General features: G+C 43.7%; 1 pseudogene; it reads left to right on the top strand.

Moving 5' to 3' along the window:
* Window positions 1-66: 66 nt before the first annotated feature.
* LOC101009147 lies at window positions 67-22,984 on the top strand (annotated as a pseudogene).
* The last annotated feature ends 2,436 nt before the right edge of the window (window positions 22,985-25,420 follow it).

Raw genomic sequence — 25,420 nt, 5'->3', positions numbered from 1 at the left:
AAACTAAACTAGAGTGAAGTAGGGCAGCGGCAGCCAAACTCCAGTGCAGTGGCGGCGGCGGCCGTGATGGGGCCGAGCACCGAGCGGCGGCGAAGGCGGCCAAACTCCGGGGCCGCCGCAATCCCGGGCCCGTGCAGCGCCGCAGCTCGGCTCCCGTGCAGCCGCAGCCGAGGCGAGGCCGGAGCCCGCGGCGGCCCCCCCAACTCCGCGGCCCGAGCCCAACTCCCCCCTCCCGCCGGCGGGAGCTGCAAAGAGGCTCCGGAGCGGCCCCAACTCCCTCCAGTGCAACAGCAGTTTGAAGGGGGTGGGGGGAAGCCGTGAGGGGCAGGAGCGAGGAGAAGCGATGGGGAAGCACTGCAATGGGGGAGCGTGGTCCAGGCAACAGGAGAAAGATGCAACCTCAAGTCGAATGCAACATGCCATCCCCGGCCGCCGCTCGCCGGCTCCCTCCCCTTGCCACCCCGCCCCCTTTCCAAATAACTACCCTTGAACCACTTTATTAGCAGTACTTAGTCCAGCACTCGCTCCCGGGAGGGGCGGGGGACGGGGGCCTTCGCTCACCTTTATTTATTGCTGCTTTCTCCCCCCTCTCCATGTTTTTTATTCCTAAGTTCTTTTGTTCTAAGGGGGATGATGGCATTTACTTTTCTGCTTTGTGTAGCAGGGCAATCACTGGGAATCGGCCACGTATAATCCGGCGGTTTGTCATATTTTATTAGTGAAAGTATTTTATGCCTATTCTACCTCCAAGGACTGTAACATGGAGAACTGCAGGGAGGAGAAAAACATCAGAAGAATTCTTGTTTTGAGAGATTTCTTGGTGGGGCGGGGGAGGGCCCCCCCTTTTTTTTTTTTTTGGAGGGGGTTTATTTAGATTTTCGAATCGATAGTTTTCAACTTGAAGCTTAACGTTTTTGCATGGATGTATTACCGGATTCTAAACCCCCAACCACAGTAAATTTTTTAAAAGTAAAAAATCGTAGATTAAAAAAAAATCCCTACTGGACAGTGATATTATCTGTTCTGTGCAGCACGCTGGACTTAACATAGTGTTGGCCTTCGAATGTTAAATAACAATAAACCCCAACCTCAACTGAATACAAATGGGGGGGTGGGGGTGGTTTTGTTTTTAAGGCTCAGCACTTTTGTAGCATCTGCCACTACGCATTTTCCAGGCATTGATTAGCCATGCAACTCCCATAGGCATGAAGTCCAGTTTTTGCAGATAAAGAGCAACAGTGGGGAGATGATTTGCCCAAAGTCAAAGTGAGTCATTCGCAGAACCAGAAATAGCCTTGGACTTTACTAGTCACATCTTTTCCATTAAATAATATTTCCTTCAAGAAATAGTATTTAAAAATAGACGTTCTTTACCTTGTTATGTATTTTCACCAGAGGTGCTTTGAGATCATTGGATATGAAGGTATTTTTTTACTTTTGTGACCTGCAAAATTAAGTTTAGTTTCTCAAGAAAAAGCAATTTTTAAAAATTTTGATTTAAAAAAAAATAAAATACGGACTTTATGGTACGTGTGTAGGCCATTTAGTAGTCTGAGCTTTATGTTAAAAAAAATTCACAGCAGAGAAAGTATAAGAGTTTGAGAGTGAAAATGAAAATTCCTATAAATGATTCAAGAAGCCTGGATGAACTCATATAATGTTGTGAAACTAAACCCATAACGCAGTCAAGATGAATAACGGGAGGACAGGTGGGTAGTAAGACCCAGCTTTACCATCTAGAGCTAACTGTAATGTATTTAAAATGAGGGAGGGGGTCTTTCAAGCTGGATCCGCTAGCTAGTCACGGAACTATAACTTAATGGTGTGATTTCAGATCATCCCAGGCTATCAACATTTTTTCATAGGAAGACTGCTCTGGTGTTCTTTCTGGAAAAAGGTAAAAAATTTTTTGGAATTTCATAGAAAAAAATCCAGAACCTCAAACTGTATCATGCTATAGAACTGGAGTTAGGAAACTTTTTCTGTAAAAGCCCACATAGTAAATATCGTAGATTTTGCACACCATACAGTCCCTGTCACAACGTCTCCACTCTATGCTGTTATAACCCAAAAGCATCTATACAACAACATGTAAATAAATGAGTCTGGCTATGTTCTAATAAAATTTGTATTTATAGGCCTTGACATTTGGATGTAACGTACTTTTCACATGTCATGAAATAATATTATTTTGATTTTTTTCAGTCATTAAAAAAAAATTAAAGGAAAAAAAAAAACCACCACATTCCCAGTTTGGGGACTTCACAAAACCAGGCAGTGAGCTGGATGGGGCCCACGGGCTGTCATTTTGCCAATCCCTGCTATAAAAAAGACTTAAGGTGGACTAGCCACTTAACTTGTACCAAAGGGTGCTTGGTTATGAAAATGTGTGGTAGCAACCAAAAATCAATGTTTGCGAAGTCATTGTCTAGATATTTAATTAAAATATTTTTAACTGAATATAGGAGTGTCTAACACTCCTGTAACTACCAAACTTAATGGAAAAAAAAAATACTCTGGAAGTATTGCTCCTTCAACTAAGGCACTTTGGGGCAGGTTACTTAACCTCTGACAGCCTCAGTTTTCCTATCTTGTAAATTACAGCTTAGAATACCTACTTCCGGCCCCAGGCGAGGTGTTGCATGCCTGTAATCCCAGCACTTTGGGAGACTGAGGCTGGCAGATTCCTTGAGCTCAGGTGTTCAAGACCAGCCTGGTCAACGTGGTGAAACCCCATCTCTACAAAATGTGCAAAAGTTAGCCGGGCATGGTGCCACACGCCTGTAGTCCCTGCTACTCTGGAGACTGATGTGGGAGGATCACTTGAGCCCAAGGAGTTGAGGCTACCGTAAGCTGAAATTGCCCCACTGCATTCCAGCCTGGGTGACAGAGTGAGACCCTGTCTCAAAAACAACAAAAGCCCTACTAAGTAGGGCTCTGGAGAAGACGGAATAAAATAATTAATGTAATGTGCTTAGCACAGTCCTGGCACATAGAACTGTATAATACATTTTCACTGTGCCCTTAAATTCATTTTCTTAGTTAAGAAGGTGAACAGGTGGCATCCCAGTATTTTGATGGTGCAGATGTACATGTGGGATTCAGGGACTCTCGTGTTGATTGAAGATTGTGAGGTTGGCATTATAAGCTTTGGTGGGTCTTTCTCAAGCTCTCAGCATCTCCATGTGCTTGACATAGGCACTCTGTGGGCACATACTAGCTGTGTGGCCTTAGACAAAATACCTAGGTTTTCTGAACCCTGGTGTTCCTTAAACATAAAGATAATACCTTGTGAGATTGTTGTAAGGGCTAAATGGCATAAGTGTTAAAGGAAAAAAAGGTAACAATTAGTATGTTAGCAGAAATTCCAGAAGTAAGCTAGAAATTGAAAGTTTATCAAAAGCTGCTTTGAGGTAAGTCCTTGAACTTTTAGACATGAATGACATAATCATAACAGGTGCACAATAACATAAAATTTGCTCTCCTGCCACCTAGTTAACCTTCCAAACCATTTAATTGCCATCAAAACCCTGTTGAGCAGGCCAGGCGCAGTGGCTCAGGCCTATAATCCTAGTACTTTGGGAGACAGAGGCAGGAAGATCACCTGAGGTCAGGAGTTTGAGACCAGTCTGGGCAACATAGCAAGAACCCATCCAAGCTACTAGTGGGGAGCTGAGGTGGGAGGATCACTTGAACCAAAGTTTTCAAGTCTACTGCAGTGAGCCACAGTGGAACCACTGCACTCCAGCCTGGACAACAGAATGAGACTCTGTCTCAAAACGAAAAAAAAAAAACAAAAAAAACTATTGAACAAAGGTTAAAACTCAAATCTTGAATGTTATTAAATATCAAATGCGCAGTTTTAAATTTTTGTGAAAGTACTCAAATCAGTATTTTCTTACATATTCCTGCCTCCTGTTCTATGCTTCAAGAAGTTATCCAAACTCCAAGATTAGAAAACTACTTACAGTTTTCTTCTTGTATTTTTATGGTTTCTATTTTTTCCATTTACTTTGCTACATTTGTCTTTAAAATTTTTTTTGGTGCAAGATATGAGGTAGGAATCTAAATAACTTTTGTTCAGTAGAAAGTATTTAATTAGACCGGGCGCGGTGGCTCACGCCTGTAATCCTAACACTTGGAGTCTGAGGCGGGCAAATTGCCTAAGCTCGGAAGTTCAAGACCAGCCTAGGCAACATGGTGAAACCCCATCTCTACTAAAATACAAAAAATTAGCCAGGTGTGGCAGCAGGCACCTGTGGTCCCAGCTACTCGGGAGGCTGAGGCAGGAGAATCTCTTGAATCCAGAAGATGGAAGTTGCAGTGAGCTGAGATCGCACCACTGCACTACAGCCTGGGCAACAGAGCAAGACTCTATCTCCAAAAAAAAAAAAGTATTTAATTAATACTAATACTGGGGTTCTATGGGACAATGTAAAATGCCACTCAAAATAATAAAACAGCTTCCTTCCTATTTGCACTATGAGTCTAATGCAGAGACACTATAAATATAGAAAAAAGATAATAGGCATTACATATTATATTATTATAAAGAGGCCTTATACACTATAATGGAGACTGAAGTTTTCTTATTTTACAGTTTTATACTAGCACAGCACATAACCACACCCATGGATATTAAGGTATTTTTGTATGTGTATATGATTGTGTCTGATGTCTGGAACTTGACAGTATTTCAAATAAAGTAATGAAACCCCCCCGGAAAGGACTAATTGATGGCTTTCTCATCCAACCCGGACCCCCTTCCCACTTCACTCAACCACTATCCTGTTTTCTGCTCCAGGCTGAAAAGTAACCTCATTATCTCTTAAAAGGTCAGCCCAAAGAAGATTTGAACTCTGTCTGAAAACCTAAGAGTTCTATTTCTTCATTGAGGCAGGAAGGTAAATATTGGAATTCATCAGGTCTTCTTTTTCTAATTCTTATTGGGCTGGAATAAATGAAAACCTGGCTTGTACCAACAAAGTGCTTAAATAAGTAGAGAAGACATATCAGTGTGATTTTTAAAGAATTATGACAGAAAATCCCCAGTGACTAGCAGAAGTTGAATGCACTTTCTCCCCACTGTCTGAATGGTTTCTGATCTTTTTGAAAAAATCTTCACTGTAAGTGTCTTCTGTGTGCATTTGTGGTAGGCCAAAATCATAATTGGAAATGGGTCAGATATAACTTGTAAATATATATTGGTAGATAAACAGTCCACTCTAGAGAATACCTTCAATTTCATTACTTTGCCATAATCTCCAAGGTCAATTCAATCCTAAGTAATTTCAGTTGTGTGTGTGTTTAACAGCATTCACTAGACCAGGGCTCCTCAACCTCTACACTATTGACATTTTGGGCCACATAATTTTTTTGTTGTAGGACTTTTAGCAGCATCCTTGGCCTCTAGAGGCCAGTAGCAGCTCCCCAACAGTTGTGACAACCAAAAGTATCTCCAGGCATTGCCAAATATCCAGTGCGTATAGGGTGAGGGTGGAGTCCAGTGGGAGGAGTGTAAAACTGCACTGGGGTCGGGTTTGTTGGGAGGGGATGGTTGAGAACCACAGAACTAGACTAAATGCCATGGAGAGATTCACGTGTGCGACTCTACCCTCCAAGAAGCAGATCCTGATTCCTCTTGCAAAAGTAACTGACGCAGATCAGGGGGCCTGGGCTGGACCTGTTTGTTAGAAACTAAAATGGCTGCAATTAGAGCTGTAGAAATGTCTGCCTTAAAGCTGCTGAACTGCTAAACGTATCACAGGGGTATTTTTCCAAGACTAGGGATTTGAAAGAATTTTATCATCTTGTTATTTCCACCTTCAGTGTCTAGTCTTTGATGTCTATTATCAACATAAATAAATTACACTGTGGGCCTGAGCAATGGCGTTATCTAGTGTAAGGTGTTACCAGATTTGGAGGCTGAGAAACTCGAGTGAGTCTGGGTTCTGCAGATGTCCAAGTAAACACTTTATCTTTGTGGACCTATTTCCTCCCCTAAAATGGGGAAAATAATAATACTTAATAGACTGGATTGTTTTGCTTTTGTTTTTTTGACATGGAGTTTCACTCTGGTTGCCCAGGTTGGAGTGCAATGGCGCAATCTCAGCGTACTGCAACCTCTTCCTCCCAGGCTCAAGCGATTCTCCTGCCTCAGACTCCCTCGTAGGTGAGATTACAGGTGTCCGCCACCACGCCAGCTAATTTTTTGTATTTTTAGTAGAGACAGCTTTTCACCATGTTGGCCAGGTTGGTCTGGAACTCCTGACCTTAGGTGATCCACCCACCTCGGCCTCCCAAAGTGCCGAGATTACAGGCACGAGCCACCGCACTCAGCCTCACTGGATTGCTTTGAGGGTCCAAGCAGTTAACGGGAAGTTAGCAGGGCTTATTCTTGAGGAATTAGTAAAACTGGAATCAAACAGTCCCAGGTTGACCTTGGACAAATGATGCACTATCGCAAACTGCAGTTTCCTTATGTGCAAAATGCAGAAATAATCATTTTACTTTATAGAGTTGTTATGGAGGTTAAATGAGATAATGTGTGTCATACGTGCTTGATAAATATTATTTTGGTTCGTTGGTAATTTGTATCACATTGCACAATTACGTATTTTATTTTTATTATTTCTTTTCTGTGAGCATTGAAACCTGGAAACCTGAAAAACTAATTAGTATACCCATATGAGTGAAACTGTGTTTGAAATATATTACATCCCAAATTCCAACCAAGTGAAAGCAGTTTTAAACTGTAGTATAAAACCTTCTGTCTTGCAAGTGAAATCAGTTAGGGCACACGTTTCTTACAATAACATAAGGTTCTCCCCTCATTTAAATAATGTTCTAATAAGTTTTTTACGACCTCTGTATTACATAAAGCACATGGGGTCAGACATAGCATGCCCAGCTAGCACAGTTTGTCCAGTCATAAGCATTTAAATGTGACTAGGTGTTATCCCAAAATTCACCTTTCCCCAAAACACTGGCAAATTGCATTGCAGTCCTAAAACTGAGTGCAGATGGTGAGATACTCAGGGATCTGACAGTATCTTTTACATAAACTCTTTAATTGAAGTATAACATTCATAAAGAGAAGTGAAAAAAACACAAGTTGTACGTTTTTGTAAATTTTCGCAAAGTTAACACACCTGTGCAGAGGTGTTTTCGAAGGTTAGAGAATTCTGTAATACACATGTTTTATCATTGGGGTGGGGGGATAGAAAGGGATATCATGAATCTGAAAGAAGACAGAGGGAGATTTCCCAGACAAGATAGCAATTGCCTTTGATATGCAAATGTGATTTTGAATTATCAAATGGAGATATTGTAAAATGATAAATTGGAATCAGATTACCAATGCAAAAGTTATATCACCATTTGCCACTTGATGTGTGATCTTGGACAATTTACTTCAAGAGCCTCAGGAAAAAAAGAAAAGGAAATTTTATACAGCAAGGCAGCTGGATCAGAATAGCTAAGGGATGCTGTCACAGAGCCCCAGGACTCACACCAGCAAGGAGGGTAGGTCTGTGGGAAAGCCTACAGAATGAGAGAAAGCAGGGTATCTGGGGGCAGCAGGCAGGGTGATGAACCAAAAAGCCGTGAAGATCGCTCGGTTCTGAACAGAAAGCCACAGGGGTGTGCCTGGCATCCAAACAGGACATGACCTGATTTTTTTTTTTAGAGACCAGAGTAAGGTCTAAGAGTGATTGCTTGTTTGATGTGGGTCTAGAGAGAGGAACGAGAGAAACTGCAGCCACAGGAATCATAATCCCAGAGGTCAGAGTCTTGAAAGGCCCGTGCACTAAAGGAGGGGGACTCGTTTAGGGCTTTATCCAAGGCCAAGTGACTGGAGCACCTTATAGCTTATGAATGACCTCAAATGTGTATCTTTAGGCCCGACATTCCCTCATACTGCAATAAGATGTAAGTGCGCATTTGAGTCAACCTGACTACTGAATGAGAGAAAGAGATACTATAGTACCGAAGGGGAAAGGAATGGGGCAGACTGGGTCTCGGAACCGAAACATGGCAGAGGAGTCCCCTTTTGGATGATAGCAACAGGGAGTTCCCCCAAATCCAGCCAGTAACCTGATCTGTCACAGCTGGACCGTTGGGTCTCCCATTTCTTTTTCATTGTCTCAATCCTATAAATGGCTTATCATCTTTGAAAGGAGACGATTTGGTTTCTCATTCCTTCATTGGTTGCAGAAGATCTATCAGCATACACAATCCAGCAGGACAATTATGGTGAAAAAGTGTGACCCAGTGTTCTTACTTTCATCAAACGTCTCTTGTTGATGGGCAAAGGTTATGAAATAAGCAAACCAGGGATGGCAAATCTGTGGGTTTCCCAGGGCCTAAACTTGACCTCAGAATCCTTCTCAACACAGTGCATCAGGCAGCCATTAGGAACTGTTTGGAGCTTGCCCAAGATACAAATCTATTTTGGCATACCTGGACTCAGCCCTGATGTCTTGCTATAATTAATGCACCTTTCCTATCCACTTCTCCCAAGCCCAGTGTAAAGGGTGTCAGATAGGAAATTATGCCCAGCTTCACCCCTGCATATTCAAATTAAGCCCTGGATAGGTAACAATTGCCTATTTAGGGAACTGTTCTCATATTTCTGAGTTTATTACTGATTTATGACCTATAAATAGTCACATCAACCTCATTGCTGAATAATTTACATACTGAGGTCGTGCTCTTTGAATGAACCTGACACCCATTAGTGTTAAACCAACCAGCCGTGTGCATTCAAGCTAGAACACATGGAGAACCACACCCCAAAGCAGTCGGAATGGAGAAGCAGAAGGCCTAGATTTTATTCTCTCGTTTTAAGTCCAGCCAATTACTTTCCTTTTAGCCCCATTTTCTTTCTCTCTAAAATAGGATTTTATTTCCTGATAAGTGGCAATGTTAGGAGAACAATTTAAATAATAAATGGGCTGGGCACGGTGGGTCATGCCTATAATCCCAACACTTTGAGAGGCCGAGGTGGGTGGATCAACTGAGACTAGGAGTTCGAGACCAACCTGGCCAACATGGCGAAACCCCATCTCTACTAAAAATACAAAATACTAACTGGGCATAGTGGCGCATGCCTGTAATCCCAGCTACTCGGGAGGCTGAGGCAGGAGAATCATTTGAACCCAGGAGTCAGACATTGCAGTGAGTTGAGATTGCACCACTGCATTCCAACCTGGGTGGCAGAGAGTGACTCTGTCTCAAAAAAATTTAAAAAAATAAAAATTTTTTAAATGTCTTCAAGGTTCTCAGAACTCAAAAACGTAAGACAAAAAGCATCATTTCTGTAGCTGTATCCTTCTTTGATGAAAGCCTTATTATCCTAGTGCTAAACAGAGGTTGATAATTTGTGTTTTATACTTCATTATGCAAAAAAACCCCAAATCTTTTCAGTACTATAATGTTGATGAGATGAGATGGGAGGGATACAGTCCACATTGTTCCCACCTGTAAAATGGACTTGCCATACCATTCATTTCCCTCTCCTTGCTTACAGAGAACTGATGAGATAGAAGTTGCAGATGACCAAGTTTACTGAAAACGGGCTCTGTGAGTGAAAGAAAGAGGAATGGATTAAATTTAAAATGACACTACTTCAACCATCTCAGTATCAGGGTTGGTGGACAAAACTAGAGGTAATAGTAGGTTGGGGACTTGGGGCTAAGAATTGCTTTGGTGGATATGGAGATGACACAGAGAAGAAGGGACCTGAAACATTATGGTCTAACCTAGTGAGAGTCAGAATTTAAAGACAAGAAGCATATTCCAATAGCCACTTGGGGAGTTTTGAGTCCCTGAAGGTACAGGTATTATGAGTTTCAGAGCCACAAACACTTTATTTTAATACTAGTTCCTCAATTAGCATAAGCATAAACTTATTATTTTTCCAAGTACATTGAGTTGTCGCTGTTCATCTAATAGAAAAGAAAAACTCATTCCAATTCCAATCTGGATGAATATTATATTTCCTTTGATAAACGTCAGTGGGTTGATGGGAACGGATTCATTCCAAGTGGAAATGCTCAAACCTAAGCTTTGTGACTAACTGTGCCTAAAGACAGCTCATTTCATACTGGAGTGTCCTCGCCTCAGCAGCACAGGCAAAACCAAAAAGATCACAGAGCAAAACCAATGGAGAGTATGACAACATTAACACAGAAATTTTATGTTCACATGTTACTGGAACCTAATTCAATTTACGAAAATGTTGTTTTAAAGAAACATGTTTTGTCCTGAGTAATTGTGAATAACCAGAAAAATCAAACAAATAAAATTGACAGTAGCCAATACAAGTGGGCCCTGTTTCCAATTTTTAAAAATGAACTCTTGGCCGGGCGCGGTGGCTCAAGCCTGTAATCCCAGCACTTTGGGAGGCTGAGATGGGCGGATCACAAGGTCAGGAGATCGAGACCATCCTGGCTAACTAAAAAATATAAAAAACTAGCCGGGCGAGGAGGTGGCGGGCGCCTGTAGTCCCAGCTACTCGGGAGGCTGAGGCAGGAGAATGGCGGGAACCCGGGAGGCGGAGCTTGCAGTGAGCTGAGATCCGGCCACAGCACTCCAGCCTGGGCAACAGAGCGAGACTCCGTCTCAAAAAAAAAAAAAAAAAAAAAAGAACTCTTGAAATGAGGGTGGGCTGGGCGTGGTGGCTCACACCTGCAATCCCAGCACTTTTGGAGGCCGAGGCAGGCGGATCACCTGAGATCAGGAGTTCAAGACCAGCTTGATCAACATGGAGAAACCCCGTCTCTACTAAAAGATACAAAATTAGCCAGACTTGGTGGCACATGCCTGTCGTCCCAGCTACTCGAGTGGCTGAGGCAGGAGAATCACTTGAACCTGGGAGGCAGAGGTTGTGGTGAGCCGAGATCGTGCCATTGCACTCCAGCCTGGGCAACGAGCAAAACTCTGTCTCAAAAAACAAAACAAAACAAAACAAAAAAAGAAAGGAAGGAAGGAAGGAAGGAAGATGTGTTCAGATATAATATTTTCCATTAAAGTTTTTATTTTTTATTTTACCAAACGTATAATTTCAGGGAAATTATATCTTCATTGCTGGTTGGATTTCATGGAAATAGCTCCCAAAGCTATAAATTTAAGTTTCTCTGTTTTCTCAGGTGCATTTAGCTTTTTGACACATCAGGGTGTCTTAAATTTCTGTGCTCTGGGAATCCAGGTCCCAGTTCTGCTATTAGCTAGTTGTGCACTTGAAAAAGTCACTGACTTAACAGGCTTCCATTTTTTCATCTTAAAATACCTGTATCTTATCACACTAGGATAGTTGGTGGATTTAAAGTAGGGATCCCTAACGTTTTCCTAACAAGTATTTTTTTCTCATGAAGGCTTATTGTTAATTATTAACGATAAAAATAACAACTGCCATTTACTAAGCATTCTGGGCCAGATGTTTTGTACATATTTAAAATTTTATAGATAAGAAAACTGAGGCACCGAGGGGTTAAGTAAATTGCCTAAGGTCACATAAATAGTACATGGCAAAACTGGGATGCCTGCCCACAGCTACTTAGATTCAGCTTCCGCTTTCTCATGGGAATTCACATGAGCCACAGGGAAGGAAGCGTGGGGCAGCACTGCGTTGAGATGAACCAGGCAAGGCCTTAAGGAGAATGGATGGATCCTGAGACAAAGGTCTCCGAAGAAGAGCAACTCATTTTCTCTTTGGCAAAAAAAGAAGTCAGTCTTCATCCTACTTAACAAGATGCGTGGTATGATGGAATATGTGGGGTTTGGAGTTAGAAAGGCCTGGGTTAGAATCTTCACTAAGTTTGATCAGGCTCGGTGGTTCATGCCTATAATCCCAGCACTTTGGGAGGCCGAGGCAGTCAGATCACTTCAGGTCAGGAGTTTGAGACCAGCCTGGCCAACATGGTGAAACCCCACTCTACTAAAAATACAAAAAAAGTAGCTAGGCGTGGTGGTGGACGCCTGTAATCTCGGCTACTTGGGAGGCTGAGGTGGGATAATTGCTTGAACATGGGAGGTGGAGGTTGCAGTGAGCCAAGATCATGCCAGTGCACTCCAGCCTGGGCAACAGAGGGAGACTCCATCTCAAAAAAAAAAAAAAAAAAGAATCTTCACTAAGTTACTACTTAGTTGAGGGGCTTTGGACAGGTGACTTATCCACTCTTTGCCTCATATGTCTTATCAAGGAAATAGGATGGGATGGGATAGGATGTGAAATGAGAATAGGACAATAATATTGGCAGAGCTGTTTCAGTGGGTAGAAATAATTCGTGCAAAGTGTCTTGAAGGCACATGAAGGCATACAGTACATGGCAGGCAAAATATCAAATCCTTCTATAAGTGCTTTCCTAAAGTATGTTGTTAATAGGCATTAGGCAATAAAAAGAGAAAGGATGGAAGAAGTTTTAAGGGCGGGGACAGTTTGGCAGTCAAGTAAATCTGGGAAGATGCTGTTAAGCAAAATTAAACTCCTTTACTGCAGGACTTCTCAGAGCCTTTAAATTGCAAAGATGCAATAGAATCTCCAAGAGGAAGCTTTTTATCAATTTATTTTGAGTCTCAATTTATTTTGGCCCATTTTAATGGTGTCTCTTACAGGACTGGTGTTTCTGGGGGCACGTATCAGGAAGCACTGATCTGGTGGCTCTTGGAGGAAAAAGCTGGCTTACTCAGGTCCAGTCATCATGGTGCATTTCCTGTTTTGTAGTACCTCTAGAACTGTCTCTCTTTTCTATCTATTTCTCCCAAAAATAGGATTTCTCCTCCTTACAAATGTCATAGAAGGAAGCTCTAAAGAGTGATTTCCAGCATCCATACGAGTGATTTCCAGCATCCATACAAGTGAAAAGTTCAGCTCCCAACAGGAGCAGACAACGTCCGCAAAGCAAACCAAGCAAGACCCATGGGGCCAAGGCATTAAGTGGTTTCTCAGGGTGGTGGAACGTGGCTCCTTCCCTGCTTCTCCCAGAGAAGCTTTAAATGTGCAGGTAACTCCCCAGACCACCAGAAGGCACCAACATGGGAAAAACAGACCCAGTCACTGGCCCAGAGAGTCAGAAATCAGTCCATCCAGGTGACCCCGCTTAGGCTCCTGTTCATGCACTTGTCAAAGGCCAGCCCAGCCCAAGGAGGGGGAAAGAATTAGACAGAGGATCAGCTTTTTATTTTCATGTACAAAGCACTTGCCCTCGGGTTATAAATGTTATTGCATTTGTGTAGCACTTTACTGCTGCCCTCAGCTTGCAAGCATCACAGGATCCCAGTGGCAGTACTTTCCTAACCCTTGATCAATAGCTTATTTCTATCACCTTCAGTCCCAGCTGCCAATCCGTTCTGTATAACGTGGGAGGCAGACTTCGCTGCTCTCCAGCTGTACATGCTATGAATGTAAACAGTGCAAGTAACATATGTATTATATTTATGTGTGTGTGTGCACTGAATGGGGGACATGAGACTTTTTTTTTTTTTTTTTTTTGAGACGGAGTCTCGCTCTGTCTCCCGGGCTGGAGTGCAGTGGCCGGATCTCAGCTCACCGCAAGCTCCGCCTCCGAGGTTTACGCCATTCTCCTGCCTCAGCCTCCCGAGTAGCTGGGACTAGAGGCGCCTGCCACCTCGCCCGGCTAGTTTTTTTTTTTTTTTTGTATTTTTTAGTAGAGACAGGGTTTCACCGTGTTAGCCAGGAAGGTCTCGATCTCCTGACCTCGTGATCCGCCCGTCTCGGCCTCCCAAAGTGCTGGGATTACAGGCTTGAGCCACCGCGCCCGGCCGACATGAGACTTTTGAACAAGGAATAACAAAAATGGGACCCTTGTTCTGGGAGACTCCCATAAAGCTGGGAGTTTTCTTTCTAGTTTCTCTCTCCTTTTCTCTCTTTCCCTCTCTCTGAAACGATGTACTTGGTATTCTGTCATGTGGCGGGAGAAATTCTCTCTTAAGTTTCTGTGTTTTTATTTGATACATATTTGGGGGAGCAGGTGAAAAGTGAATGGAAAGATCTAAATTCCAAGAAAGAAAGGGTTATGTCCATCTTATTTGTCACCCCTGTATTCCCAGCACTTACACTGAGCATAGCACAAAATAGGTGCTCAGGAAGTATTTGTTGACTAAATGAACGAATTCAGGAATGGGAGGATAAGAGGGCCCCAGAACAATCCTCTGGAACTGCCTGAGCAAAGAGGCAAAGGCCTTGTGTGGCTGGCTGCAAGGCGGACCACAAAAGGTTTAATGGGCATCTACTTTATTTATTTTATTTTTATTGTTTTTATTTTTATTTTTTGAGATGGAGTCTTGCTCTGTCTCCAGGCTGGAGTGCACTGGCATGATCTCGGCTCACTGCAACCTCCGCCCCCTGGTTTCAAGTGGTTCTCCTGCCTCAGCCTCCTGAGTAGTTGAGATTACAGGCGCCCACCACCACACCCAGCTAATTTTTGTATTTTTAGTAGAGACAGGGTTTCACCACGTTGGCCAGGATGGTCTGGATCTCCCGACCTCATGATCCAACCGCCTCCGCCTCCCAAAGTGCTGGGATTACAGGTGTGAGACACTGCTTCTGGCTGGGATTCTACTTTATTTAAGTTTCACTCTAGGCACCTTGGGAACCACAGAGAAATGAGATCATAAGCATAACCAGATACTACCGTTCCAGTTTTCCGGGGAGCAGAGTCAGCCAAGAAACTGCTTAGGGGACAAATTCCTCATCTCACCTTCTTTCCCTCATCTCTGAAGCTAGTTTTAAGACAAACCCACTCTGGGAGACACTTTGAAGGATGAAGGAGGACCCCAAAGCTCCGTGACATTCTCCAGCTCCAGGAAGATGACTCCATCTCGCAGTAAGGCAGCCAGGACTGCCCTTGTCTGAACCTACGTCCTTGAGGCTCAGCCAAACCTCTCCTTCCGTGGCAGAGGGATGTTTAGGTGACATTCTTCTCCCTGCCACTCAGCATCTTTTAAACAATCCTCCTCCACCTTGGGAGAATATGCATGAACTCACTGCAGTCTAGGACGACGGAAGCTGAAAATTGTCTTTCTCCCTGGGAGTGAAATTGGTCACAAGGGGAAAAACACACCTCCCCTGAAAAATAAGAATCTGGGGCCAGGCGCAGTGGCTCATGCCTGTAATCCCAGCACTTTGGGAGGCCAAGGCGGGCAGATCACCTGAGGTCAGGAGTTCAGGACTAGCCTAGCTAACATTTTAGTAGAAACCCCGTTTCTACTAAAAATACAAAACTTAGCCAGGCGTGGTGGCACACACCTGTAATCCCAGCTACTCAGGAGACTGAGGCAGCAGAATCGCTTGAACTCAGGAGGCAGAGGTTGCAGTGAGCAGAAATCGTGCCACTGCACTGCAGCCTGGGCGACAGAGCAAGACTTGTCTCCAAAAAAAAAAAAAAAAAAAAAAAAAACAATCTGGGATGACTGCAGGTTCTTTCAGGCAAAGTTCTTTTGCTTGCCGTGGTAGAAATCCATGCCAAGTGGAATTAGTGAAGAAGGGACCTCGTTCGAAGGATATCAGGGTATGTTGCAGGGCAGGGGCATTGGGCTCAGAAGGACCGGGTGCCAAACCCTGGAAGATGGACTCCCCAGGAATCCTTGGAAGCAGCGACACCCCACGTTTGGCTGCTGCCAGCTGCACTTGAGTTTCCTCGGCCTGCTCACCCCAGCCTCAGGGGCCTGTGACGGGAGGGGAGGAGGTTGGCACAGGCCCTTGGCTCTGCAGCACACCACCTGTAGTGCACCATGAATTAATATTTTAAATAAATCCTGTAATTATCTTGTGAACAGAACATTTTTGTTGCACTATGTTTTTCGGTGTTAAAAGCATTAATTTGTTCGATATAAACATTAAAAATATACCATCGTTTTTGTAACCTTGTTTCTTTATTTTCTTCATGGAAAGTGGGCTCTAAGGCCCCAACTAAGAGGTGCGCTTGGCTTTGCGTAGCCACCCCAAGTGGCCAGCCAGACTGCGGCCAGCTCTCAGACCCGGGTTGGAATGTCTAGGAGAGACGTTCAACCGGCATACTTAACTGTTAGACCTCAAGATCCCTTTTTCATGCAAGGAAAATCCTCTTCCTGGGCTCACCCTGTGCAGAATCTCAGATACTATAGGTCTCCAACCAGCTGAGCAGGGGACTCCCAGGACTGTGGAATCTCACCTGGGATTGAGGGGAGCTCACCTGGCAGCTCAACTTTCCTAAGTGTGTACGACTCTGCTTCCTCCCAATTCTTGTCTCTCTAGTACATCGCTATCTTCTCTTGATCCTGAAATCTTTTTGTTTGTAATGTTCTGTTTTATCATATGTTTTGCGTTCCCTCAAATCCTTTGTGGCAGGACAAAAGACCAAAAAGTTGAATAAATATCGGGTTTGTACTTAATGTCATCAAATCAACATACATCTTGTAGGCGCCTCAGGAGCCTAGCCAACCTCCAAGAGGGCTTGGTCCAAGTCAGAATTAATTTGTCCTTCTTCCTTCCCTCCCTCCGTTTCTTCTTCCCTCCCTCTCTTCCTCCCTCCCTCCTTTCTTCCCTCCTCCCCTCCCTTGCTATCTTTCTCTTTGCTTCCTTTTTTTTGTTTTCTTTTTTTTTTTTGAGACAGAGTCTCGCTTGGTCGCCCAGGCTGGAGTGCAGTGGCCGGATCTCGGCTCACTGCAAGCTCCACCTCCCGGGTTTACGCCATTCTCCTGCCTCAGCCTCCCGAGCAGCCGGGACTACAGGTGCCCGCCACCTCGCCCGGCTAGTTTTTTGTATTTTTTAGTAGAGACGGGGTTTCACCGTGTTAGCCAGGATGGTCTTGATCTCCTGACCTCGTGATCCGCCCATCTAGGCCTCCCAAAGTGCTGGGATTACAGGCTTGAGCCACTGCACCCGGCCCCTTTTTCTTGTTTTCTATGAGTAACTTTTTTTGTGGAAGCAATACAAATGTCTTTAAAAACACTTCTTAAACACTGAAGTATGACCAAAAGAATAAAAACAATTCAAATTCCCACCACATCCCCCCTAAGAGATAATTACTGTTAATATTTTGGTCTACAACTTTCCAGATAATTTTCAATCAAATTAGCCTCACTGTGAAAATAACCCTACTGTAATGCTGACTTATATCCTATTTTTTAACTTGGCAACCTGTTATGTTTCTTTGCACTTTATTGCATTTTCTTCTGGAAACATTTTATTTTCTAAACTGGAATCAACTTTGTTTTTCTGATATATAAAATATTTAACCAATACAGAGAAATAGAGTCCCTCATAATCCCACTTCCTAAAAATAATCACTATTAATTTTTAAAATCCTTCAAGTTTTTATGTATGTGTAATCATACATTTATATAGACAGAACCCTAACACATCGTTGGATAGTGTTTGGTAAACCGCTTTTTCCTTCTTAACACTAGATCATGAATATCTTCCCACATCAATACATCATGTGGCCGAGCACAGTGGCTCATGCCTGTAATCCCAGCAGGTGGGCGGATCACCTGAGGTCAGGAGTTCGAGACCAGCCTGCCCAACATGGTGAAACCCTGTCTCAACTAAAACTACAAAAATTAGCTGAGCATGGTGGCATGCGCCTGTAATCCCAGCTACCCAGGAGGCTGAGGCAGGAGAATCACTGGAACCCAGGAGGCAGAGGCTGCAGTGAGCCAAAAAGAATGCACTATCCTTCTTGATGGCTACATTGAATTCTATTCCATTGAATAAATGGACCATAATTTATTTAACCAATCACTTCTTGTTGGAAACATATTCTAATTTTTCAATTTTTAACTATCATAAAGAATTATTATTTTTTCAATTTTTCACTATTATAAGGAATACTGTGCTCCTTATAATGATGTAAGCATCATTGTGTATGCTTCTTTGTCACATATCTGATTATTCCTTTAGAAAAAAATTCCTAGAAGAAGAGTTGCTGAGAAAAAAAGATACATCTTTTAAAATTTAATCATATTAATGAACAGTCCTCCAGAAAATGGCACCAATTTACATTTCACCAATATGTGTAAGATAAACTGATTTTCCACACCATCTCCAACATTGACCATTATCACTCTTTTTTATCTTTGCTAGTAAGATGGCTGAAGATGAGATTTCATTTTGGTTTCAATCTGTAAGTCTTTGATTATCAGTGAGGTTGAAGCATGCTTTTATATCTTTATTTGTCCAATTTAGTTTATGAATTACCTAATTACCTATTCATGTGTTTTGCCTATTTTATTTTATAAAAGCATTCTTCTTTTCTTATTGATTGGTAAAAGTCCTTTATATATCAAGGCTATTAACCTTGATATCTATGTTGAAATTGTTTTTTCTCACTTAGTTCATTGTATCTTTTGCCATAGAAAATTTTCATTTTTATATGTTTGGTGGGTTTTCTTTTGAAATGCAGTCTCATTCTGTCACCCAGGCTGGAGTGCAGTGGCATAATCTCAGCTCACTGGAACCTCTGGCTCCCGGGTTCAAGCCATTCTCCTGCCTCAGCTTCCGGAGTAGTTGGGACTACAGGTGTGTGCCACCACGCCCAGCTAATTTTTGTATTTTTAGTAGAGACAGGGTTCCATCATGCTGGCCAGGCTGGTCTCAAACTCCTGACTTCAAGTGATCCACCCACCTCAGCCTCCCAAAGTGTATTTTTATGTATTTGTACCAGCCTGAGCAAACAAAAAGCCAAGTAACGGCCTTAAACCATACAATATTAGCTGTTTAATGAACCTGAAATTCAGAAGTAGGTGGTCACAGGATTGGTCTGGTGGTTCGGAGATGACATCAGTCTCTGTATGTCCTTCAGATTTGCCATTTAGTGTATGTTGACAGTGCCTCCCCTCAGTGAGACAAAATGCCTGCTACACCTTTAAATATCACATCCTCGTACTCTGATTAGGAAGGACAAGGATTAAAAAAAAAGGAGAATAAGGACAAGGAATTTTTTTGCCGTCTCACAGATCTGCTATTTTCATCGGAGAGGAAATTCTCTCCCAGAAGGTCCCAGTAGATTTTTACTTACATCTCTTACTGGTAACCAGTAGTGTGTGCTGGAATAATCAAACCTGCCAATCACTTCCTCTATGACTTATGGCTTAACACTGCATTACCAAAAGACCTCCCTGTCCCCAAATTCTCTTTTTTTTCTTTTTGAGACCAAGTCTCACTATGTTGCCAGGCTGGAGTGCAGTGGCACAATCTCGGCTCACTGCAACCTCCGCCTCCTGGGTTCAAGAGATTCTCTTGCCTCAGCCTCCCGAGTAGCTGGGACTATAGGCACATGCCACAATGTCCAGCTAGTTTTTGTATTTTTAGTAGAGATGAGGTTTCACCATGTTGGCCAGGATGGTCTCGATCTCTTGACCTCATGATCCACCTGCCTTGGCCTCCCAAAGTGCTGGGATTACAGGCATCAGCCACCATGCCTGGTCCCCACATTCTTTTAAAATGTAATCCACTACTATGTCCTAGAACTTTTGAGTTTTTATTTGTTTTATTTCCAAATCCTTAAACTATCTGGAATTTATTTAGGAGTATAGTATGAGATAACTTTGCTTTTTTTTTCCAAAGGATATGCGATGTACGGACAACTTTTATTAAATAATCAATATTTTCCCCATCAAGTTGAAATACCATCTTAATTATTTACCAAATTCTCCTAAATTCATGGGTCTAGCTCCATGGATCTGTCTTTTCTTGCTCCAGTACCACAATGTTTTCATCACTACAGTTTCATAGCAGGTAGCACAAGTTATTCTTCCTTCGTTATTTTCTTGGCTATTCTTTATTTGTTTATTCTTCTAGATAAACATTAGGATTAGTTTAACTAGTCCCCCCCACCTACCAAAGAATGTTTTCTTTAGCATTTTGATTTGACTTACATTAAACTTATAGATTAACTTTAGAAGACTTCACATCTTTACCAATATTCAGTCTTTCCTCCCAGGATCTTGGACTGTGCCTCTCCACTTTTCATCTTCTTTTATGCCCTTTAGCAAAGTTTATCATGTCTTCATAAATATCTTGCACATTTTTGTTAAGCTTATTTATATGTATTTTATTTTTTATGCTGACTGTAAATGGGATATCTTATACCAATAGGAAAACTCAGAAAGGATCATTTGTTCATTTCTTAAATATATTCTATTTGGCTGGGTGAAGTGGCTGACCCCTGGCATCCCAGCACTTTGGGAGGCAGGGGCAGGAGGATCACCTGAGGTCAGGAGTTCGAAACCAGCCTAGCCAACATGGCAAAACCGGGTCTCTACTAAAAATACAAAAATTAGCCAGGTGTGGTGGCGGGTGCCTGTAATCCCAGCTACTTGGGAGGCTGAGGCAGGAGAATCGCTTGAACCCAGGAGGCTGAGGTTGCAGTGAGCTGAGATCATGCCACTGCGCTCTAGCCTGGGTGACAAAGCAAGACTCCATCTCAAAAAAATATATATATATATATGTATGTGTGTGTGTGTGTATATATATATATTCTATTTGGCTATGATTATTTGAAAATATTTCTTGATTTAATTTGCTAATATTTATTTGTCATTTATTTCCAAGAAAGGTAAGGATGAAATATTTTTATCCTTTGAAGGACTTTTATAATAATGTTTGCAAAGTTTATAAATGAATCAGGGAACTTTCAATCTTAATATTACTCTAGAAATGTATCATTCAATAAATACAGTAGCCACCAGCCATGTGTGGCAAATGAGCACTTGAAATGTGGCTACAGTGGCCCACTGCTGTAATCCTAGCACTTTGGGAGGCTGAAGTGAGTGGGAGTGGATCCCTTGAGTCTGGGAGTTTGAAACCAGCCTGGGCAACATGGCGAAAACCTGTCTCTACTAAAAATACAAAAAATTAGCTGAGCATGGTGATGTGTGCCTTTAGTCACAGCCACCCATGAGGCTGAGATGCCAGAATCATCTGAGCCTAGAAGATCCAGGCCACAGTGAGCTGTGATTACACCACTGCACTCCAACCTGGGCGACAGAGTGAGACCCTGTATAAAAAAGAAGAAGGAGAAGGAGAAATGTAGCTACTGCCAGTGAAGAACTAAATTTATTTTTATTATTATTTTGAGACAGGGTTTCACTCTTGCCCAGGCTGGAGTGCAGTGTTGCATTCATAGCTCACTGCAGCCTCCAACTCCTGGGCTCAAGTGATCCTCCCACCTCAGCCTCCTGAGTTGCTGGGATTATAAAGCACACACGATCATGCCTGGCTAATTTTTCTTTTTTCTTTCTGTAGGGATGGAGTCTTGCTGTGTTGCTCAGGCTGGTCTCGAACCCCTGGCCTCAAGTTATCCTCCCACCTTGGCCTCTCAAAGTGCTAAGATTCCAGGCATGAGCCACTCTCCCTAGACAATGTTATTTATCTTTAATATTTAAAATTAAAAACTGATGTTTGACTTAGTTACTGGAAAACTTTTAAGCATTTTGGAACAATGTAGGTATGTGAATCTGCTTTTCAACTGTAAATTTACTTTATAAAATCTAAATCTTCAGAGATAAGTATTTCTGATGAAAACTTAGTGTCTGAATTGAGATATGCTGTAAGTATAAAATACAGAAGAGTCAGACCCGCTGGGGCGCGGGCGGCCCGGGATGTCCACCCCCTCCTCCTGTCCTGGATGGTTAGGACGTGCTTCCCCACCTGGACCTACTCTCACCCGCTTCACGGTCCCCTCTGGGGCACGTGCTTTCTGAAGAGGAGGCTCCTGCTCCAATGGGGGCCTCACTTATTGCGGACTTAGAGCAGCTGCACCTGCCCCCGTCCCCACCCCCACCACAGACCCCAGCGGAGGGACCTTCGGTCCAGCCTGGGCCGGATACCCTCAGGCCCGTGGAAAAAGAGCTGCTGCCTCCCCCAGCAGAGCTTGTTGAGAGAGAGGCGTGCACAGACATCCGTGCCTTCTACCATAAGACTGTGTCCCCTCCAAGAACTGGCTGTAGATGCCATGAAGAGGCAGTACCATGCCCAGTACTTCACGTGCCGTACCTGCCGCCGCCAGCTGGCCGGGCAGAGCTTCTACCAGAAGGATGCGCGACCCCTCTGCGAACCCTGCTGCCAGGACACGCTGCAGAAGTTCAGCAAGTGTGGCGAGGTGATCCCGGAGCACATCATCAGGGCCCTGGGCCAGGCCTTCCACTCCTCCTGCTTCACGTGTGTGACCCGCGCCCGGTGCATCGGGGATAAAAGCTTTGCCCCGGGCAGCCAGAACGAGGTGTACTCCCTGGACAACTTCTACAGGAAATTTGCCCCCATCTGCAGCATCTGTGAGAATCTCATCATTCCTCGGGATGGGAACTATGTCTTCAAAATCGAGTGCACTGGAAGAAATTTCCATGAAAATTGCTACAGGTATGAGGACTGCAGGATCCTCCTGTCTATCGAGCCCATGGACCAAATCTGCTACCCCCTCAACAACCGTCTCTTCTGCAAGGCGTGCCACCTGAAGCAGAGTGCTGCGGGGTGCTGCTGAGAGTGCCCGCCAGTGTCAGGCAGTGAGCGGACCACTAGCCCCAGCTGGGGCCCTTCCCTGACTTGGTTTCCCTTCCTGACTTGCTCTTGCACACTTTCCTTCTGAGCCTCCACGGGGACCAGCCTGCAAGTCGGCACAGCCTGTCTAGGACACAGGGGGGCTGAGCGCCGTCAGACCTTCCACTCCTCCTCTACCCTCTGGGCGCCAGAAGGTTCCTGGACCATGAGTGTCACCCCCAGAATTCCTTGCTGGTCCTACCCCACTTCCAGGGAAAAGCTGGGGGGAGTCTGCGGGGGACACTTGGACCCCTAGCACTGACTGTAGCTGTCTGGTCGGGGTGCTGAGACCAGCATGGCTTTGCACAGTTGAGCTGTTTGAGTAAAAACTCCAAAGTCCCTTAAAAAGTGCTTTTTAGCCTGAACGCAGTGGCTCACGCCTGTAATCCCAGCACTTTGGGAGGCCGAGGTGGGCGGATCACTTGAGGTCAGGAGTTCAAGACCAGCCTGGCCAACACGGCGAAACCCCGTTTCTACTAAAAATACAAACATTAGCCGGACGTGATGGCACATGCTTGTAGTCCCAGCTACTTGGGAGGCTGAGGCAGGAGAATCGCTTGAACATGTGAGGCAGAGGTTGCAGTGAGCTGAGCTTATATAACTGCACTCCAGCCTGGGTGACAGAGTGAGACTCCATCTCAAAAAAAAAAAAAAAAGTTTTTGAAAATGTTGAGGTTGGCTGGCCACAGTGGCTAATGCCTATAATCCCAGCCAAGGCAGGTGGATCACCTGAGGTCAGCAGTTTGAGACCAACCTGGCCAACATGGTGAAACTCCGTCTCTACTAAAAATACAAAAAATTAGCAGTCATCATGGCTGGTGCCTGTAATTCCAGCTACTAGGGAGGCTGAGGCAGGACAATGGCTTGAATCCAGGAAGCAGAGGTTGCAGTGAGTTGAGATCGTGCCACTGCACTCCAGCCTGGGCAATAAGAGTGAAACTCCATCTCAAAATAATAAAAAAAGAAAGAAAGAAAGAAAGTAAAGAAAAGAAAACGCTGAGGTTGAAATGATGGGAATCAACATTCTTTGGATTTAGGGGAGAGAGTGTAATAGCAAACACCTCCCCTTGGTTCACACACATACAAGAATGGGACCCATTGGGGACACAGCCGTGGACTTCCCCATTCTGGAATGTGTGGTGCTAAAGTGAGGCTGGGGCCCAGGCCTAGGAGGAGAAGGTGGCCCATAGATACTCCGGGATATCAGCAGCCCCCGATCTGCCTTCTGGCACCTCCTCCCGGGTGCTGTAGTGAGTCAGCAGGCATAGGGTGAGAGCTTGTTGCATGCTGGACACAGGGCCGAGTGTGCCTCCTGCAGCCTTGAGAGGATCCATGCACCACCCCACCCCAAACACACACAAGCACTTCTCCAGGACAGTTCCAGGAGAGATGTCCCTTCAGTCCCCTAGTTATGACCCCCAAGTCCCACTTGCGCCCTGTAGCCCAGCCTGTCTTGTAACCACTGCCTCCTCAATGCCACATCTAGAAGATTCTTCTTCCCTTTGAAAGAGAATCATCGTCGTTGCTTCATCACTTCTAAGACATTTTGTAGGGCATGGACAAGTTAAACAGAATGTGCTTTCCTCCCTGGGGTCTCGCTGTACCACAGGCTCCTGGGAGAATGTCACAGGGCCCATGCACTGGGTAAGCTTCTCTGTAGAACCCCAGGGGCTTCAGCCCAGAGCACAGAGTCTCACCCTAAGCCTGGAGCAGTGAGCCCCGAACTTCTGCATTCACAGACCACCTGCACAATTTTTTATCATAACCAAAGGTCTCCTGTTCTGTTATGTCACTTAAATCAACATGCTATTTTGTTTTCACTCACTTCTGACTTTAGCCTTGTGCTGAGCTGTGTATCCACGCAATCATGTTCACGTGGCAGTTATGGCTGTCTTCTTACACATGAAAATAAATGCATAACTCTTTAAAAAAAAAAAAAATACAAGCCGGGCACGGTGGCTCACGCCTGTAATCCCAGCACTGTGGGAGGCTGAGGGGGAGCAGATCACCTGAGGTCAGGAGTTTGAGACCAGCCTAGCCAACATGGTGAAACCCTGTCTCTGCTAAAATTAGCTGGGTATGGTGGTGGGTGCCTGTAATCCCAGCTACTCGGGAGGCTGAGGCGAGATAATCACTTGAACTCGGGAGGTGGAGGTTGCAGTGAGCCTAGATTGCACCATTGCACTCCAGCCTGGGCAGCAAGAGTGAAACTCTGTATCCAAACAAAAAAAAAAAAAAAAAAACCCGCAAACCCCGCCCCCCCAAAAAAGCATACTCAAGTTTGAAGACTTAGTGTGAAAGAAGAATGTAAAACACCCCAATAACAATTTTTACATTGCTTGCATGTTGAAATGCTAAATTTTTGAAATATTGAAACATTATGAAAATTAATTTAACTTTTTTTACTTTTTAAAACATGACTACTAAAGGATTTTAAATTATATATGAGGTTTATGTTATATTTCTATTGGACATCACTGCTCTAGATTTTTAAATAATAGCATTTATCTGATTCTTAAAGTCTGCCAGAACTACACTTGTTTTTTATAACTGCATACTGTTTCGTCAAATGGATATACTAAGTGTGTCTAACCGATCTGTATCTTTTACTTTATTAAATTTTTTTTTTTGTTTGTTTTTTTGGAGACTGAGTCTCACTCTGTTGCCCAGGCTGGAACACAGTGGCATGATGCTAGCTCACTGCAGCCTTGAACTCCTGGACTCAAGTGATCCTCCCACCTTGGCCTCCCAAAGTGCTGAGATTATAGGCATGAGCCACCACGCCTGGCCCAATCTGATATTTGTGAACATTTAAGTTTTTTCATCCTTTCTTTCTTTTGGTAAATAATTTTGTGTTTAACAAGTTTGTGGCTGTATCTTCGT

This window comes from Papio anubis, chromosome 12, assembly GCF_008728515.1.
Source record: "Papio anubis isolate 15944 chromosome 12, Panubis1.0, whole genome shotgun sequence".
Lineage (NCBI taxonomy): Eukaryota > Metazoa > Chordata > Mammalia > Primates > Cercopithecidae > Papio > Papio anubis.
The sequence above is the reverse complement of the archived record's forward strand: the minus strand, read 5'-3'. Positions and strand labels throughout refer to the sequence as shown.